This window comes from Salvia splendens, chromosome 16 (assembly GCF_004379255.2).
Source record: "Salvia splendens isolate huo1 chromosome 16, SspV2, whole genome shotgun sequence".
Classification (NCBI taxonomy): Eukaryota; Viridiplantae; Streptophyta; class Magnoliopsida; order Lamiales; family Lamiaceae; genus Salvia; species Salvia splendens.
Window position 1 is genome coordinate 31564357 of NC_056047.1, and position 17248 is coordinate 31581604.

At 36.1% G+C, this 17248-nt stretch overlaps 2 long non-coding RNA genes across 2 annotated transcripts; one reads left to right on the plus strand and one right to left on the minus strand.

Moving 5' to 3' along the window:
• Positions 1 to 12427: 12427 nt before the first annotated feature.
• LOC121772173 lies at positions 12428 to 14254 on the minus strand. Its single transcript, XR_006044275.1, has 2 exons — positions 12811 to 14254; positions 12428 to 12723 (listed from the first exon to the last, which is right to left on the minus strand). It is a non-coding gene; the product is annotated as an uncharacterized LOC121772173 (long non-coding RNA).
• A 445-nt stretch (positions 14255 to 14699) lies between these two features.
• On the plus strand, positions 14700 to 15487 carry LOC121771561. The gene is made up of 2 exons (XR_006044083.1): positions 14700 to 14775; positions 15260 to 15487. It is a non-coding gene; the product is annotated as an uncharacterized LOC121771561 (long non-coding RNA).
• Positions 15488 to 17248: the final 1761 nt, after the last annotated feature.

The window sequence follows — 17248 nt, forward strand, 5'->3', positions numbered from 1 at the left end:
TTTCCCTGCTTTTTTTTCATTCGTGTCTTGTTGGGATCAGATTGGTTATGAGCTTGTATTTCTCATTCTGTTATTTTTCATGTTATAGTTCATTGCTTTGTGATTTTTCATTAAAAAGGCATTATCTAGCCAATTTTACCATTTTCATTGTCATTGGGCTATTTGATTCCATGAATTGGTATTTAGAGCCACTGATTCTCAGCAATGGCGTCCAGATCACTGACGTTGGAGGCGGAGAAAATGTACAGGGGAGATGTTGATGGAGTTGGGCTAGAGAAGCCTCGAAAACAAGCTCTCGAACAGAGGCGCATGCAAGATTACGGCAATATGTTTGCAAAATAGTAACATTAGAGGTGAGGAGCAACGAACAAAGACAAGAAGACTGGAATTTCGTAAATTGAATGAGGAAGAATTTATCTTGGAGGATAGGGAAAAGGGGTATATGAGCTTGCAAATCATACAGAGATCGGGAAGGATATACCAAATCGTTGGCAGTTAGATTCGTATCCATCTGAGAAATCTCAAACAATATATTTGATGAACTTTATTCATGAAGCACTTACAGATGTCAGTTAGAATGTTTAAACCTCTAACTATATAGCAGATGCCTATGCTATGCTCTACCCAAATTGCATGAACTAAAAGCTTTGCAAACTAAAGTAACAGAGGGGAAGAGAAAAAATAGTGAAAGTATAGTTAGTAGATTGTGGGGTCCATATCCTAAAATAGAAAGATTCTAAAGTTTCTATTTTTAAGGAATAACTCAAAATGGAAATAGTCGCTATTTTTAAAAAAACGGAGGGAGTATATAATTTAAACATCTTAACCATGTGATATCTGAAGAGGAGTTGCTACTAATTAAACATCTTAATCACGTACTTTACTTTCTATCTCTTATATTCTATTTTATTTTCAATTAATCCAGTTAAATAATTTCTTAATCCCCGTGTTAAAAGTTTTGCCCCAGTTTTTACTAACACGTTTTTTTTTTATTTAAAACTTACCGATTTGCACTAAAACTCATTGTCAATTTAAATATTTCTATCTTTAAAGTATAAGAAAGCACCACTCTTCAATAAATTATAACTAAACATCTTTTTACTTGGAATGCTGATCAATTACGTCACAGCTAAAAAACTCAATTATTTAGTAAACAAAAGGACAACTAATAACAATATGTTTTTATAATTTTTTATAGGCTGAATTATAAAAATAATCCCTAAACTATAGCTTTCTCTCGCCAATAGTCCTGTAATTTAAAACATCTATAGTAGTCCATAGATTAGGGTTTATTTTAAAGAGTGAACTACATAAATGGTACTCGATCTTTCACTTTCGCACATAAATAGTGCTTGATCTTTATTTTATATCGTTTTGGGTACCTCATGACAAAAATAACCTTAGGTACTAAACATGTGATATTTAGGTTATGAAGGATGTTTTTGGAAATTTTAATTAAATAGTACTAAACATGTGATTGTTTTTTTCATCTCTTCCTTTCTTATTTCATTTTGATTAAAGTCCAATTTTGGTCCCTTACATTTGGCCCAAAAATCTTTTTGGTCCCTTACATTAAGTTTGTGACCTTTTGGTCCCTCCCTAATATATTGTTTTGGTACATTTGGTCTCAAACAAGGTCACAAACTTAATGTATGGGACCCGAAATGAATTTTATAGAAAATGTACGTGACCAAAATTGGACTTCAGTCCTAGATTATAATTAAGTTATTAAATTGATCAAACATTTTGACGGTTAATTTTAACAAAAAAATGGTTATTTTGGACCAAAATAATATGTTTGGGACCAAAAGGTACCAAAACAATATGTTAGGGACCAAAAAGAATTTTAGGCCAAATGTAATGGACCAAAATTGAACTTTAGTCTTTCATTTTTCTTCTTTAGTTTATTCTTCTTTCTTTTTTCTTCATTTTCTTCTTTCTTTTTAGTATTTTATCTTCCTCTCTTCTTTCTTTTTTCTTTTATGTTTCCTCTTTTTTCTTTTCTCTTCTTTTTTGTTCTTTCTTTTATTATTTTATACATACATCTAATTGAATTCATAATATATCAAGAATAAAATACCTAATTAAATTAATTATTTAAACTAATAAAATCAATTGAATGTTTTTAATTAAATTATTTTATATTCATTTTACGGTTGAAACACCTAATTAAAAATATTCAATTGTTTATATCATTATGAATACAATTCACAATTTAAAATTTTTATTAAGACTATATTGATTAGTTATTAATTTAATACAAAATAATAATAACAATAATCATCGTTATTACTATATAATATTATATAATTCATAATTTAAATAATTATACTATAATTATTTATTAATTACTACTCCCTCCGTTCCATAGTAATAGAGTCATTTTGCCATTTTGGTACGTTCCATAGTAATAGAGTCATTTCCCTTTTTAGTAAAAGTCAACACATTTTTCCACACCTACTTTACTCTCTCTTACTTTTTTCTCTCTTTATCTCTCTATCTTTTTCATTTTTCACTTTATTCCCCCTTTACTTAACTCACCTAACACAATTTTTCTTAATCTCCGTGCCGAAAAGAAACGCCTACATTACTATGGAACGGAGGGAGTACTAGTTTTTAGTATTATAATAATAATATTATTATTATAATAATTAAATATAATTATAAATATATTTATAATTAAGTATATTTAAATGATATTAAAAATAAATTAATTATTAATTTACAACATCAAAATAATAATATTAATATTAATTAATAATTATAGTTTAAAGAGTGAGGAGAATGAGAAAAGATATGATAAGGACAAATGTGATTTATAGTAGGAGTGGCAAATCGTGTGTGTTAGTGACAAACACAGATTTTGCATGTTTTTAAGGACTAGATTAGACTTGTTTTAAATGTCAATCATGCAAATTATGTTCTTAAATTGCATATATTATACATTTGGTATTTTGAATGTGTTTGTTGATAAATGATAGAAAAAGATAGAAAAAGGTGAAAAAAAGGCCAAAGTGCAGCAGCTTCTGTTCGAGCCCATTCTGCCAGCAATTTTGAAGTCCAGTCAGTGCTTACTACATGCCATTCTCTTCGTCTTCGAAAGAACTTCGCGTGGATATCTTGCATGTCTCAATCGGAGTTCTGTGGAGAAAGTTATGACAATTCTACGAACGTTGCGCAGTGCAGTCAAAGCTGACAGAAATTTATGCCGAAATTCACGGAAGAAAAGAAATTATTATATTGTGAAGCCAAATCTCTCCTATTTCTTGTAGGGCACGAAATTTATCAAAAATAAACCTTTTCCAGCCTATAAATACCTCTGAACCTAATTCATAATCTTATCTCAGAGCTTCCAATCCTTCTCCCTCTCTACACTTCTTCCATTCCATATTCCACTCTTAAATTCATCCATCTTCCATTGGAGCGGAATTCTGCAGATCCAGGCAAGAAAAGACTGGAGATTGAAGATTCAACCTTGAGTTTTATCAATTTCTTTCATATCTTATACTTTTATTTTTGTTTTTACTACTTGTCTATGAGTAGTTAAACATTATTTGTAGATTTTTTGGTGAAAACTATTATGAATATGTTTTGATTTATTGAATTGAACCTTTTTCTAGCTCTTGTGATTGTTTTGCTTGTTCTTGTGCTTTTATTGTTCTTTTGTCTGGCCAACTTTAGAACTATGTCAGTCTAACTAGATTAATCGAGAGATAGCTAGTTTTACGTGGTAAAAGGAACGAGTACAACACATAGGTTTATCTGCACTCGAGAGAGGGGACCCTTGGTGAGGGCTTGAGTCTTAGGAACTTAAGGAGTTAGAATCTAATCTATTGGAAGAAGACTTTGATAGTTAGAGTCTAATCTACTTGATAAGTGCACTCGAGAGAGGGCTTATCTGAAAATCGCGACTTTCCTAATAATCCTAGAGACACATAAAGGTAAAGGTTCTGTGAGATTAATCATCACTAGGTCGTAGTAGTTGGATCCTAAAACTCTACTTTCTTTAGCCTGCTTTGTATTATTTTATTTTTATATTTGTTTATATTTATGTCTAGTTTATAAAACCAAAACTAAAAATACTCCGTGTCTCTAGATAGTATATGACGCTTATTATATGATAGACAGTTGCAATCTTATTCCCTGTGTTCGATATCCCGGTACTGACCTTTAGCTATACTAGTTCTACCTTGTAAACTTGCAGGTATTTTTAGTGCTAATAAATAGTGCATCAGTTAGGTCGTTATCGGGTTAACCTGTTAACGACACGACCCAATAAGGACAAACACGGGCGTTAAGAAAACTCTAAACCAGAACACGAACACTACCTGTTTACCTCAAACCCGAACAAGATACGAACCCATTAATGACACAAACCACCTTGGGTCAACACGACACGATAATGCTTACATGACACGACACTATAGCAACACGAGCTGATAACACTGTTAGAACCTCATAACATGGTAAGAACCTGTTAACAACTGCTCATGATTAACAAAAGTTACAAAACCTTGAATCTGATCATTAAAAATGCAATTAAAAATCTAAAATCTAATTACACATTTTGATTGGATGAACACTAATATCAATAGATTCATAGCAACAAAATCCAACGAAATTTAACAAAAAAAACACCATCTTTAAAATAATAAAAATTAATAATATAATAATATTATTTGTTAATGGGTAACACGAACACGACACGAAATTTTCGTGTTCTTAGCAGGTCGACCTGATAAGGACACGAACCCAATAAGCTCTGACCAAACCTCATTAATTTCGTGCAGATTTGTGTCGGGTTATCATGTCGTGCCAAAAATTATCAGCCCTAATTTATAAATACCAGAAACGATAGTATAAAATAAAGATCATGTACCATTTATGTACGAAAGTGAAAAATCAAAGATCATTTATGTAGTTCCATCTATTTCAAAATTAGCCCATTTGCCCTTTTTTCACCCGAAAATTCCTATTTGGGCTGTTCGGCAATTTTATTTTTTCCCATTTTTAACTTTTTCAATTTGATATTATTTCTATAATGTACTTACTAAATCTAATATTATTTTAAAGTTATCTTTTCTTCTTAATTTTGGCATTCATATTATTTTTTAAATATAAAATTTAATTTTATAAAATTAAATTTAAAATTTAGATTTTTAAATATCAATAAATTATTTTAATTCAAATTATGAATCCTATTAGTATATTAGTTTTAAATAAAATGTGAGCAAAATAATATAGTGAAATGTGATACCCTAGTATTATTTATGGTAAAAATGAACTAAGACTTTAATTGATGGTAAAATGGACAAATGGAGAATTACATAAAAATTTATGATTAATTGAATGTTCAAATCCTTTTAGAAATGTCATTAGGACTCCTACTTTCGGACAAAAGTCCTATTTGCAGACGACGGGAGTATTATACTATAAATCCTTTTAAGATCAATTGAATGTTGAAATCCTATTAGAACAGAGAAAAGTTATGATTATCTCTCTACCTATATACTCCAACATAATAATATGTGAATTTATATTTTAAATTGATAAGATGAGATAAAAAAATAAACAGAGAAAAACAACTGATTCGCACACACGCCTATGTAACTAGCGTGTAATGGAAAACTAAATAAGAAGTCATTTCGAGAAAATATACAAAAACGTCAAAAGGCACCCAAAAATTGAAAAACGAACTAGAGCATTATCTGAAGACAGTTGAAAATTGAAAAAAGAACAAAAAGTAACTCTATGAACAAAATTCATAAATTTTCCAGAAAAAAAAAAATCAAAACAAAGAAATTCAAGAATTGTATAAAGAAATGGATCGCTCAGATTCTATGGGTGTACAAGAGTCTTTCAATTCAGATTTAAAATAATATAAAAATTCAACAAATTGAGAAAACAGTTTGTAGCGGCTCAGACACGCATAAAATTCAGCATACATATCAAACAAAGTCCAAAAACTCAGCATTTTTATGTCTTCACAGCCACGAATAATACACGAAATTGAGAAGTAAATTATGAAGGAATGATTGACAAAAATTTTAAGTTTACATCTTATATTTAGGGTGTCCAGACACCTCAATAGCCCCGCCCCAGTTTTTTTGTCCATAGCCCCAAAATTTTGTTTCCGCAACTATAGTGGACACTTCCAATAGCCCTAAATTTTATAATCAATTTTCATTTTAAAATGTTTTTAGTTTCAATCAAGTATAATTAAAATTATCGCAATGTAAATAATTAGAAAACGAGGTAATTGGGGCCGAATATTCGTTGTATTGCAAAAGGGTAAAATTATACAACGGATAATTAAAATAAAATACAACTAAAAACTCTGCCACCGAGTTACCCATACAACGGATAATTAAAATAAAATACAACTAAAAACTCCGCCACCGTCTACTCGGTGTCGGAGTCGGCTTCTTCTTCTTCTTCTTCTTCTTCTTCTTCTTCTTCTTCTTCTTCTTCTTCTTCTTCTTCTTCTTCTTCTTCTTCTTCTTCCTCACTGCTGTCGGCCGCGGTTTCCCCAGGAGCATCATCAACCAACCCCAGCCTACTCTCAATCCGAGCGATGAGCCTCTTGTAGACGTTCCTGATGTACGGGTCAGATTCCGCTGCGTATTTGCTGCATACGTCTTGCAGTTCTTGCATCAACTGCACATCTATATTATCTCTCAAGACCTCGTGGGGGGCTTGCACCATGTGCTGTGGGATTGGGGCGGGCTAGGGGATGCGAGATCCAGACGCGGCCGACGATAGGTGGGAGGCACTTCTAGCCCCTCTGGCGCTGCGGATAGAGGTCTGTTGTCCCGGGGGCCGTCCTCGCCCCTACCCCCACCTCCTCCGCCCCTACCGCCACCGCCTCCGCTCCTACCGCCGCCGCCTCGGGCCGGAAACGACGTTTCCACCCGTTCTGCCGGCGTATCCGGGACGCCGGAACTGAGTAGACCCATCATAGTATCCAGCGCGTCTTGATCTGCTTCGGTGAAAGGAGATTGGCTAGATTGGAAAGGGGACTCCGGACGCGGCTGGTTAAGCGCGTCGAGGTTGGGCCTGTAATCTCCAAATGCGGAGCGACTCAGATTCTGCTGAATAGGTGGGTGCGTTGGAGAAGACCTCCACGACTGAGATGGAGGTAGGTTTGGGCTCGATGCCCACAGCGGGGGGAGATTGACTCCACATCCACGGCTGAGATGGAGCCCCGCCATATCCCGTCGGCTGAGAAGGATATCTGCCATATCCCGATGGCTGTGAAGGATAGCCGGCCGACGGCTGTGAAGGATTGCCGCCATAGCCCGATTCCTGCGAGCCGGGTGATTCGTCTCCACCGTGCATTTTACAGAGAGTGAAAGTGTAGATAGTGAATGAAGGGATTTTGTGAAAATGGTGAAAAAATAGGTGGTGCAGAGTAGTATTTATAGAGGAAAAAAAAATTAAAAATTCGAGGTGACCGCCGGCGCGCCTATAGGCGCGGCGAAAGGACGCCCGGTGCGGCCTCGCCCTCCCGTCGCCTATCCGTCGTCCGCCGCATACCGCCCCAAATTCGTCGTCCGCCCCGCGGGCGGACATCTCCCCCACTATAAACCGCCCCGGGACCGCCCCCGCTGGGGCTATAGGCGCGGCGGTCCCATAGTGGATGCTCTTATAGGCTTCTCGGTGATAGGTTTAGGGTTTTTGATTATGTGGGCCGAGAACCCATTGAAAATATATGGGCTGGGCTCGGACTATGGGTCTAATTTTGCATTTTTCAATTTTTGAGTTATTATTAGCATGATTCTTCTCATTTATATTTTTTATGAATTAAAAATAATACGAAATTCTTTACTTTTCAGGTAATGATTATTTCTTTACTCATAAAAGATGTTTTGCTAAGGATTTTATGTTTTTAAACAAAATAGAGTTTTTTTTATATTCAACTTCAAAATCTAGAGTTGACAGATTAGAAATGAAAGTTATATCAAAATTTGAAGGAAAATAAAGTTATGTCAAAATTTTATGAAAATAAAGTAAGGAGTTAGTTACTTTTATCTATGAGTAACTAAATTATAAAAATTTTGGAAATAGAGAGTAACTTTCCATGTATTATTAACTACTGTTTGATTATTTAAAAATTTCATATATTTGGTCAATTTTGAGGGATAATGCTTCTTATTGCTTGACAACCAATTTATGTATGATCTATTGATATGTGGCGGGATTGAATGAGACAATACACATTAGAATTGAATTGATAACACTATAACGAATATACCAAAAATGTTAAACCTATTAGTGAGAGCTTCTAAGTGTCTTAGGAGCTATTTGGAGTATTTAACAAACCTTGTATGTAATCTGCGTTAGCTGTTATCCGAGAAAAGACTTAGAAAAGTTTTAAGACTCGTTATAGTAAACATTGAAATCATGAATGAATATTTGAACTACTCCCTCCGTCCCATAGTAGATGTCACACTTGGGAGATGACACGAGATTTTAGGAAATGTTATTTTGTGTGTTAAGTGGTAAGAGAAAATATAATTTTATAATTGATGTGAGAATGAACGTTTTCCAAAAAAGGAAATGTGACATCTTTTGTGGGACAAACTAAAAAGTAAAGTGTGACATCAACTATAGGACGAAGAGAGTATTAATTAATAAACCGAAGTAGTGAAATCATATCATTGAAATTCCTCTCTTTACCTGATTTATCTTATATGTTTATTTGCTTTATTTTAATACTTAATTTGTCCGAATAGTATATTACACTTGCTTACAATAGTCAGTTTGTCTATTAATCCTTATGATTCGATATCATATGCTTAGCTCCAATTATACTCCCTCCGTCCCAGCGTCCCAGCTCAAGTGATTGATTTCTTTTTGGCCGTTGTTTTGTGAAGATGATAATACATAGTTAAAGTGAAGAAAAAGTAAAGTATGAGAGATAATAATATAAAAGAGAGTTGCATCTACATTAATCTCTTACTTACTTTACTTTCTCTTCACTTTAACTATTTATTATCATTTTTCTCAAACACGTGTCGAAAAGCAGTCAATCACTTGAGATGGGACGGAGGGAGTATGCATATTGACAATTATTTTTGTATTACTAAATTGTACACACCATCAGTCAAAGTCATTTCAAATACTCCCTTTGTCCAAAAAAATAGACTAGTTTTACTATGGCGTAGCCCAAAATTAGACTAGGTTTAAATATGGAAAGTTTTCAACAAATAATCATACACATAATTTTTAATATGGATCCCACAATCTACTAACACTATTTCCACTATCTTTTCCCCTTATATCTCTTACTCTTTCCTGCCTCTCTATTACTTTACCAATTGCACATTAAACTCGTTCCATTTACAACTTTGTCTATTTTTTATGGACGGAAGGATTATTAAAAGGCTATTTCAATATATCCGTAAATTTTATCTTGTGAACTAAACAACTACCCATATTATTACATCCCTCATGTGAAAGTTACCCTCATGTCTTACATAATTAACATGGAATCCGAATTTCCCTCATCTATGATTGATGATGATGAAGATGTGGATGCCACTTATGATTAACCTAAGCTATAGATTACAAATTTGTAATGACGAAGACATTTATAAAAAACCAAGTGATTATTGTGAGGATGATAGATAATTTCAGCTTAGATAGGTACGATGATTGCTCCAACTACTAGAAAAGTGAAAGAATTATCATAGATTCCACACATTCTCTAGGAGCAGCAATAGCCCTATTGCAGCTGCCATCTTCTCAATGAAATGCCGCACCATCGTCTCATGATACTCTTCCTCCGCGACCAGCATGTAGTGCCCAACCACAATCCAGCTGCACCCTTCCCAGTTACGCTCCATGGCATATAGCAAAGCATAGCTCAAGGCATTGTTTCTATTTGCTCTTTCTACTCACCCTGCTCGACCTAAAAGATCGATTATGCAGGTATAGTGTTGTAACTCTGTTTCCATTTGGAACTTCTCAGTCATTATATGGAAGTATCTCTCTCCATTCTTGAGCAGCTGCTCGAAAAGCAACAAAGACTCAGTCGCAAGCCCATGCTGAGTGTAGCCATCAATCATAGAATTTGTGCAATTGCAAAGTCCCACATTTGGCCATCAAAGCATTGTCTATCGAGACTCTATTTCTCCGACCATGGGATTAAGCGCCCGCTGGGGGTGCTAAAACTGCTTCAAGTATTCGAGAGCCTCCTTGGAGAGCGAATATCCAGAGATGATCGTGTTCCAAAGAACCAAATCGGGCAGTTCCCACATTTCGAGTATAAATCAATCAAAGCGCTTCCAATGTGCCCATAGCCATGAAACCGCATCCCACCGTGTGACGGTGTGAGTCCTCCAATGTTGTTAACGCTTTCTGATAGAAATCCTTGGGTTCCATCCTAAAACCAATTGGTGATAGGAGGAGAGGCCCATGAGACTTATATAGTGGATTAAGCTCTTTGTGTACACCGATATGAGATATTTTTTTATGTTCATTTTATGTTTCAATTGCCAACACTTTCAAGACTCTAGATGCCTAAATACAACTCTTGATCTATCATTTCTTGAAACAAATCAAGTGCTGTATTCCCCACCTGGCTCTGTTGTGCATAAACTACAATCATCGAATTCCAAGACACCTCATCTTCAACCAACCCCATATAGCTAAACACTCGTTTCTACTATACGCGAAAATTAGGGCATTACACACCGAGGAGTAAACATCGACTCCGCATGCAAGAGACGAGTAGTGCAGCTGCTTGATCAATCAAACGTCATCACAAGACGCGAACATATTGGAGTTTGCTTATGCATTCATAATATTTTTCTAGAACATTTAAATGTATAAGAAGCAAATAAGTCTAATTTTTCTACATAGTAGACTAGTCGTGAACGACGTTCACAGCAGGTGATGATACGCTTGGATTTTGCACTGTTTTAAGGCCATTATTTGGTCCATTTTGAGAGCCAAAGTTGCATTACATGTCAATTATTTGCATACTTTATCTATTTTGGTATTTTGACGTGTTTTGTGAGAAATGTGCAAAATAGAGCTAAAAAAGGGCATAAAAAGGTCAAAATTCAGAAGCTGGAACTGAAGCGCAACCCAGCGGCCCGCTGGACCCATTCCAGCGGTCGCTGAAACGAGTCTAGAGATTTCTGGAGCTGTCCAGCAGGCACTCTGGGCCAGGTCGCGCACGACTGCCTATATTCAAACTCATGTTTACTGCGATTCTGATGTCCGATGAGAGCGTTATACATGTCATTCTCTTCTTCTTCGAAATAGCTTCACGTTGGTATCATGATCATCTCAATCGGAGTTCTATGGAGAATGTTATGGCCATTCTACGAGGGTCGCCCAAAGCTGTCAAATGCATAATTTAGGCGGAAATTCAAGGAAGGAAAGAAGACACTTGTGAAGCCAAATCTTTTCCTTCACCTATGAGCACGAAAATTCCATATTTACTATTACTTGGAGGAAACTTTTTTACCAAATTTAAATCCTTTTCAAGCCTATAAATACCCCATAACCTAATTCATAATACTCACCTATCCATAGCCCCCAAAAGGGGAGCCTTCAAGGCTCCTCCCTCTCTACTCCATATTTTAATTCTTCCATCATTCTTGGAGATTGAAGCAAGGCAAGAGGAGCATGAAGACTTCAAGATTCTACCTTGAGTTTTGTTTGTTTATTTCATGTCTCGTACTTTAGTTATTGTTTTAGTTCATCTGTCTATGGATTGCTAAACAATAGAATTTTGAGGTTTGGTAATTAATTTTTATGTAGTTCTTTTTATGTTTAATGTTCAGAACTCGTTCCACTTGATTTTTCTTGAACTTTTGTTCGACTAATTGGTTGTTACCTTGATTATTGTCAATCTTTGATCGGTGATTGCTTTGATTGATTTATCTTATATGTTCATACAATAATTGTGACATGAGTGTTGATGCATGATAGGGAGAAATTGTGGTAAAACTTGAGTCGGATGAACGTAGAACTAACTAGAATAACTAAAGAGTTAGTGAAATCATTATCCTTGGAATTCCCCTCTTTCCCTAATTCTATCTTTCTAGCTTTGTTTCTGTATTTAATTATGTTTTTAAATTTAAAAATTTGTTTCTCTAAATAGTATATGATAGACAGTGGCAATTCTATTCCCTGAGTTTTATATCTCGGTACTGACCTTTAGCTATACTATTTCTGGCTTGTATACTTGCAAGTAATTGTAGTGCTAAAAAATAGTGCATCAGGTGACGTAGTCGGTTCTTTGTAGAAAAAAATATAATTTCACAACCTAGATAGGCTTTGGCTACCTATCGTGAAAGGTTGCAGTGTCAGTCCGCATGACTCCCACAACCTTTCGCGATAAGTAGCCAAAGTCTATATGTGTAATAGCCGAGACTTAGATTCTCGAGAGTTATGAAATAAAATACTAGAATTTTATTAAATAATGAATGAGTTTTTATTTCTTGAATAGAGTATAAGTACAAATTACAGAAATTTGTTTTTCAAGCTAAACTTTAAATTTACAAATGTTGACAAAAGAAAATATTGGAAATGAGCTTTTCCTACACTATTACAACATTCAAGTTTAAGTAGAAATAATAATATTATTACAATAGTAGAAGTGCCGAGCTAAGGGCCCTTCTTAAGTCCCAGATCGCGGTCCCATTGACGGCTCGTTGGGCCGAGACGTCAAGGTGGTAGCCGACTGAAAATCAACTCCCTTGCTCCCTGCTAAATCACACCAAAAAGGGTTGGAATGCATAGATTAAAATGCAAACTAACATCATACATAGAAAAGGGAAACAAGAGTACTACCTTTCGGTAAATGAGAGAAAGGCAAGACCAGCCAGCCATTTTTCCCCTCCAACCGCAGCACTGCAAGACTGCAGAAAACAGCCTGTACCACCCTTTTCAAACCTGATATGGTCATGGATATCAGCCACAAAAGCTATCTCCTGTGTGCACCTGCAATAAGAGACAACAACCATTAATTCACCAAGTACTAGACCCCAGATAAAGCCAATTTTGGTTAAAGGTGGAGCAAGAAATGCAGGAGTTTGTGCACCAGAAATTCAGTGATAAAATCAGAACACAGCAAAGATCACTATGCTCTTTCATCTCACGAGACACCCCAAGAACCACCAAAATTTGGTTGGGGAAAAGCCAAGGATTCAGAGTTACACTCTGCAAAGCTGCAGAGAAATTAGCCAACACTTAATCAGCCAAAGACCCTCTTTAGCCAGAGATATCAGCCTTTTTCAGGCTTTCAGTTAGGCCACAAGTATAAATAAGGCCTCTGCCTCTGCCTTTCCTCATCACAAAAATCGATCACAAGATAGTGAAGTAAAGAGTGAGAACGACCAAGGGAGAGAGGGATCGAAGCCAAGGAGGGAGAGGAGCCGAGTTAGGAATCCAGGCCAGAAGCAGAAGGCGACCTAGCAGTAGCAGTGAAGGTAACCCCTTTCACTCCCGAGACAAATTGGCATCTCATGTCATCATATAGTTAGAATCCAACATAGAAACCTTAGGAAGCATGCTCACACTGAGACTTTCACCAAAGAATAACAGTAACAGAAGCATGCTAGGTTCCTTTTTCACAATATTGTGACTCAGCCTTCACCTAGCGCCTACGCATAAATGACATAGCTAAGTTCTGGAATTTCTACCAAAATCAGTTCCTCCAATTAGAAATCCAATCGGATAGTAGATCCAAAGGAGGATGCTCAAATCACAATTATCACAGATTTAACTATCAACAATTTGAGTAACCATTGCCGAGGAACAAAATCAGTTAGGAGCTAGGATAGAAGACTTAGCTTTAGGGGTCTTCGGAGAGGGCGGTGCTGACGGCGGCAGCGAAGCCATGCTTCCCGAACCAGCAGCGCAAACCGGTGGCGAGGCGACGCGGTTCTCCTCAACACCGAGTCTCGAACCAGCAGCGCGAGTCCACGGCGAGGCGACGGAGAGCCCTGCGAATTTCCGCAGCTCCGAGCGCGTGCCGAAGAAGGGACGTCAGCGACGTCGTTCGTTCCCTCTCCAGACCCCACCTCAAATGGAAGCTGGGACTTCGCGACTCAATCCCTCCAAGCTGGGAATGTCGTGAGAAGATTAAGCGAGAGGGTTCGAAAAAGGGAAACGAGTGAACCCGAGCGAGCCTGAGCGAGGGCGAACGGCGAGCAGCGGTGGGAGTCACCGAGAGGAGGCTAGGTTTCCGCCTCCATTTTCAATTGGAAATGAGGAATTGAGAAAGAGATGGGGGTGGGAGCTCGATGGATTAGGGGTGAGGACTTGGGCCTTGCTCATTTATTTTGATATTGGGCCTCTAATGAAATGTTGGACTAATAAGTAAATAAAGATTTGGGCTATATTCAATTAAATGTAGTATGGGTTTGTTTAAAGAAGGCAGTGGGCCGATGTTGAGGATAGGAGAAATGAGTTGATACTTAATCTCTCAGGCCTAAGATTAAATTCAAAAGTATAATGGGATTTAATTCCTAAGCCGCAGAAGAAAAGATTTATTAAGCCGTGTGGAATAGCTTTTCGAAAAAATAATTAAAGCGGACTTTAATAGTTACAGTTTTAATTAAAGAATTTAGATCTCTAAGTTTTAGAAAGAAAGAGATAAAATAAAAGAGCACAGCTTAGGCATGCATACATGCAAGATAAACAATTATTTAAAGCCTAATTTAAGTATATTAAATTTTGTAAAGGACTGTCGTCGCTCGACGCGTAATCTCAGGAAAGGAAAGCACCCGTTTTGCAAGAGTTTAAGCAATTGAGGTGGGCTTTCTCTTCTTTCTTTTAAAGCATGTTTTATGTGAAAACATGATTATTTGAATGAGTTGTCATGCCGTGTTTTATTTTATGATTGCCTATCTGTTGGCTATGCCAACCAATTAAATCGAATTCGGGTCCTAGTAGGTCAGTAAATCCTACTCGGACTAGTGTACACATAAGGACCGTGAGCTAGCGCCAGGTTGGCCGGTCCAGGGGTCGTGAGCTAGCGCTAGATTGGCCGGCCCAGTGATCGTGGAATGTGGCCACATTCCCGATTCACGTAGTTTGATATGGCATATCATCAGAAGTTTAAAAGACTGCAGTCTATTTCAGAAAGAAATAACAAATTTTAGTGACCGGGACTTGTTTTCAGAAAAACCCCGCGTTCACTCAGCTTGGCTGACAACTAAAAGAAAACAGTTTTCGGCATAAGCCCACTGAGTATATCATGTACTCAGCCCTGCATATTGTTTTCCTTAATGTGCAGATTGATCGGTCGAGGCAAAGGAGGTGTTGGGACAGAAGACTAAATAAGTAGAAGGATAGCTGGTGTAGTATGTCTTCATACATATTACATCTGTCTTGGTACTCTTTCGTTGCGTAAACTTAGACTTGCTTTAGAAAAGACAATGTCCCATATTTCACTCTGATTTAGTATGGTTGTACCTTTATCCCATTTCAGACAATATTTATTTGAATTAAGTTACATTCATGATGTGTTGAGAGAGTTCAGTATGTTTTTAGTCGCGAAGTAGCTACACTTTCTTTGATTAGGGAGTTGTGGACGTGACAATCTGGGTTGTGAAATACTGTTTTTCCTTTGTTCAGAACTGGCCGTGTTACTTAAAGTGAACGACGCCCACAACCGGTCTACAGAAACAAAGACTTAGACTTGTTTTGTCACACCCAACACTATCTGACATAACTACTTATAAAAATAAATTCAAAATTTTAAAAATAAATCCACACGTCAAGTAAATGAAACGCACATATTATATAAGTTCAAAACCAACATTTATCAAGCACACATTTCAATTTGTTCTAAAAAGTAGTGGAACCTATCACCACTAGATATACTATACATTTATCTACATGCAAAAATGATGAGGAGGAGAAGGTTGTCAAAATGCATCAGCGGCCGAACTTGATAACACGTGTAGTTCCTAAGACCCACGTCAACCAAAAACGTCACTGAAATCTTAATCCTGAAACATATTAGTAGTTTATATGAGCCACAATGTAGTCCAGAGCCTTAGTCCTAGCGGCAAGCAGCTTAGACATTATTGTATGAGATGCCGAGTTCGAGCCCTCTTGACAGCAGTTGTAATTTCCTCCTTTATATAGGAGTTATATATATATATATATACCCATATACATACATACATACATATATATATATATGGGTATGCTTGAATTGGATGGTTGTGATGATCTGCATTATTTGATGAAAAATTTGCATTATTAGTCGGTGTGCTTTATTCAACTGAAAATCTGCATTATTACACTATAATGGTGCATTATTAGTCGGTGTGCATTATTCAACTGAAAATCTGCATTATTAAATGACACGTGGCATCAATCTAACCGTCGGATGACAAAATCGTAGGGCTGAGATTAAAATGAACAATAGAACAAAAGATACAAAAAGGAAATGAATACATCCCTATATATATATATATATATATACAATGTAATAATAATACATTTAAATGTTGAAAAGCATCTTATAAATACACAAGCAAACACAATGTGATAATAATATTGATTCTATTCGTGCGAAGCTGCTCGAATAATACTAAATCGAATTAAAAGTGGATTGTAGAGTTTTTGTATACAAGCAAGTAGGGATGTCAATTGGGCTAACCCGCTCAGGTTTGGGCCAATCCACTCGGGTTTTCGGGCTATATGGGTGCGGGTTATTCAGGTTGTGAATTTTTCAGGTTATAAATTTTCGACCCTAATCCTAAATCTTCGGATTTCGAGCTAACCCACGGGCTATTCGGGTCAAAAGTGATCTTACGTGTTCCTTTCTATCCAACCCAATATTCTAACATATAAAAAAACAGATTGTAGCAAATAGTAAAGTATTACCAAAGTGTCAAGAGAAAGAAAATAATAACAATTGAAAATTGAAACAAAATACATAAACATGTCGCTTAATTAGAAGCACACTTGAATCTGACTACAATTAAATGAAATTTGTACATTTCAAACGAGTTGAATGTCATTCTTAATTGTATACCCAAAAAATAAATTTAAAGCAGTTAAAAAAATAGTATAGATATTATGGGCACGCGTTTTAAGAAATGTAAAAAAAAGTTAGTGGAACGTGGGACGCACTTTTGTATATTGGTTTTATAATAAAATGTGAGGAAAGTGAGTTAGTGGAATGTGAGACCTACTTATCATTTATAGTAAAAATGAAGTGTGACAATTATTATGGGACAAACAGAAATGGAAAAGAGTGATTATTATT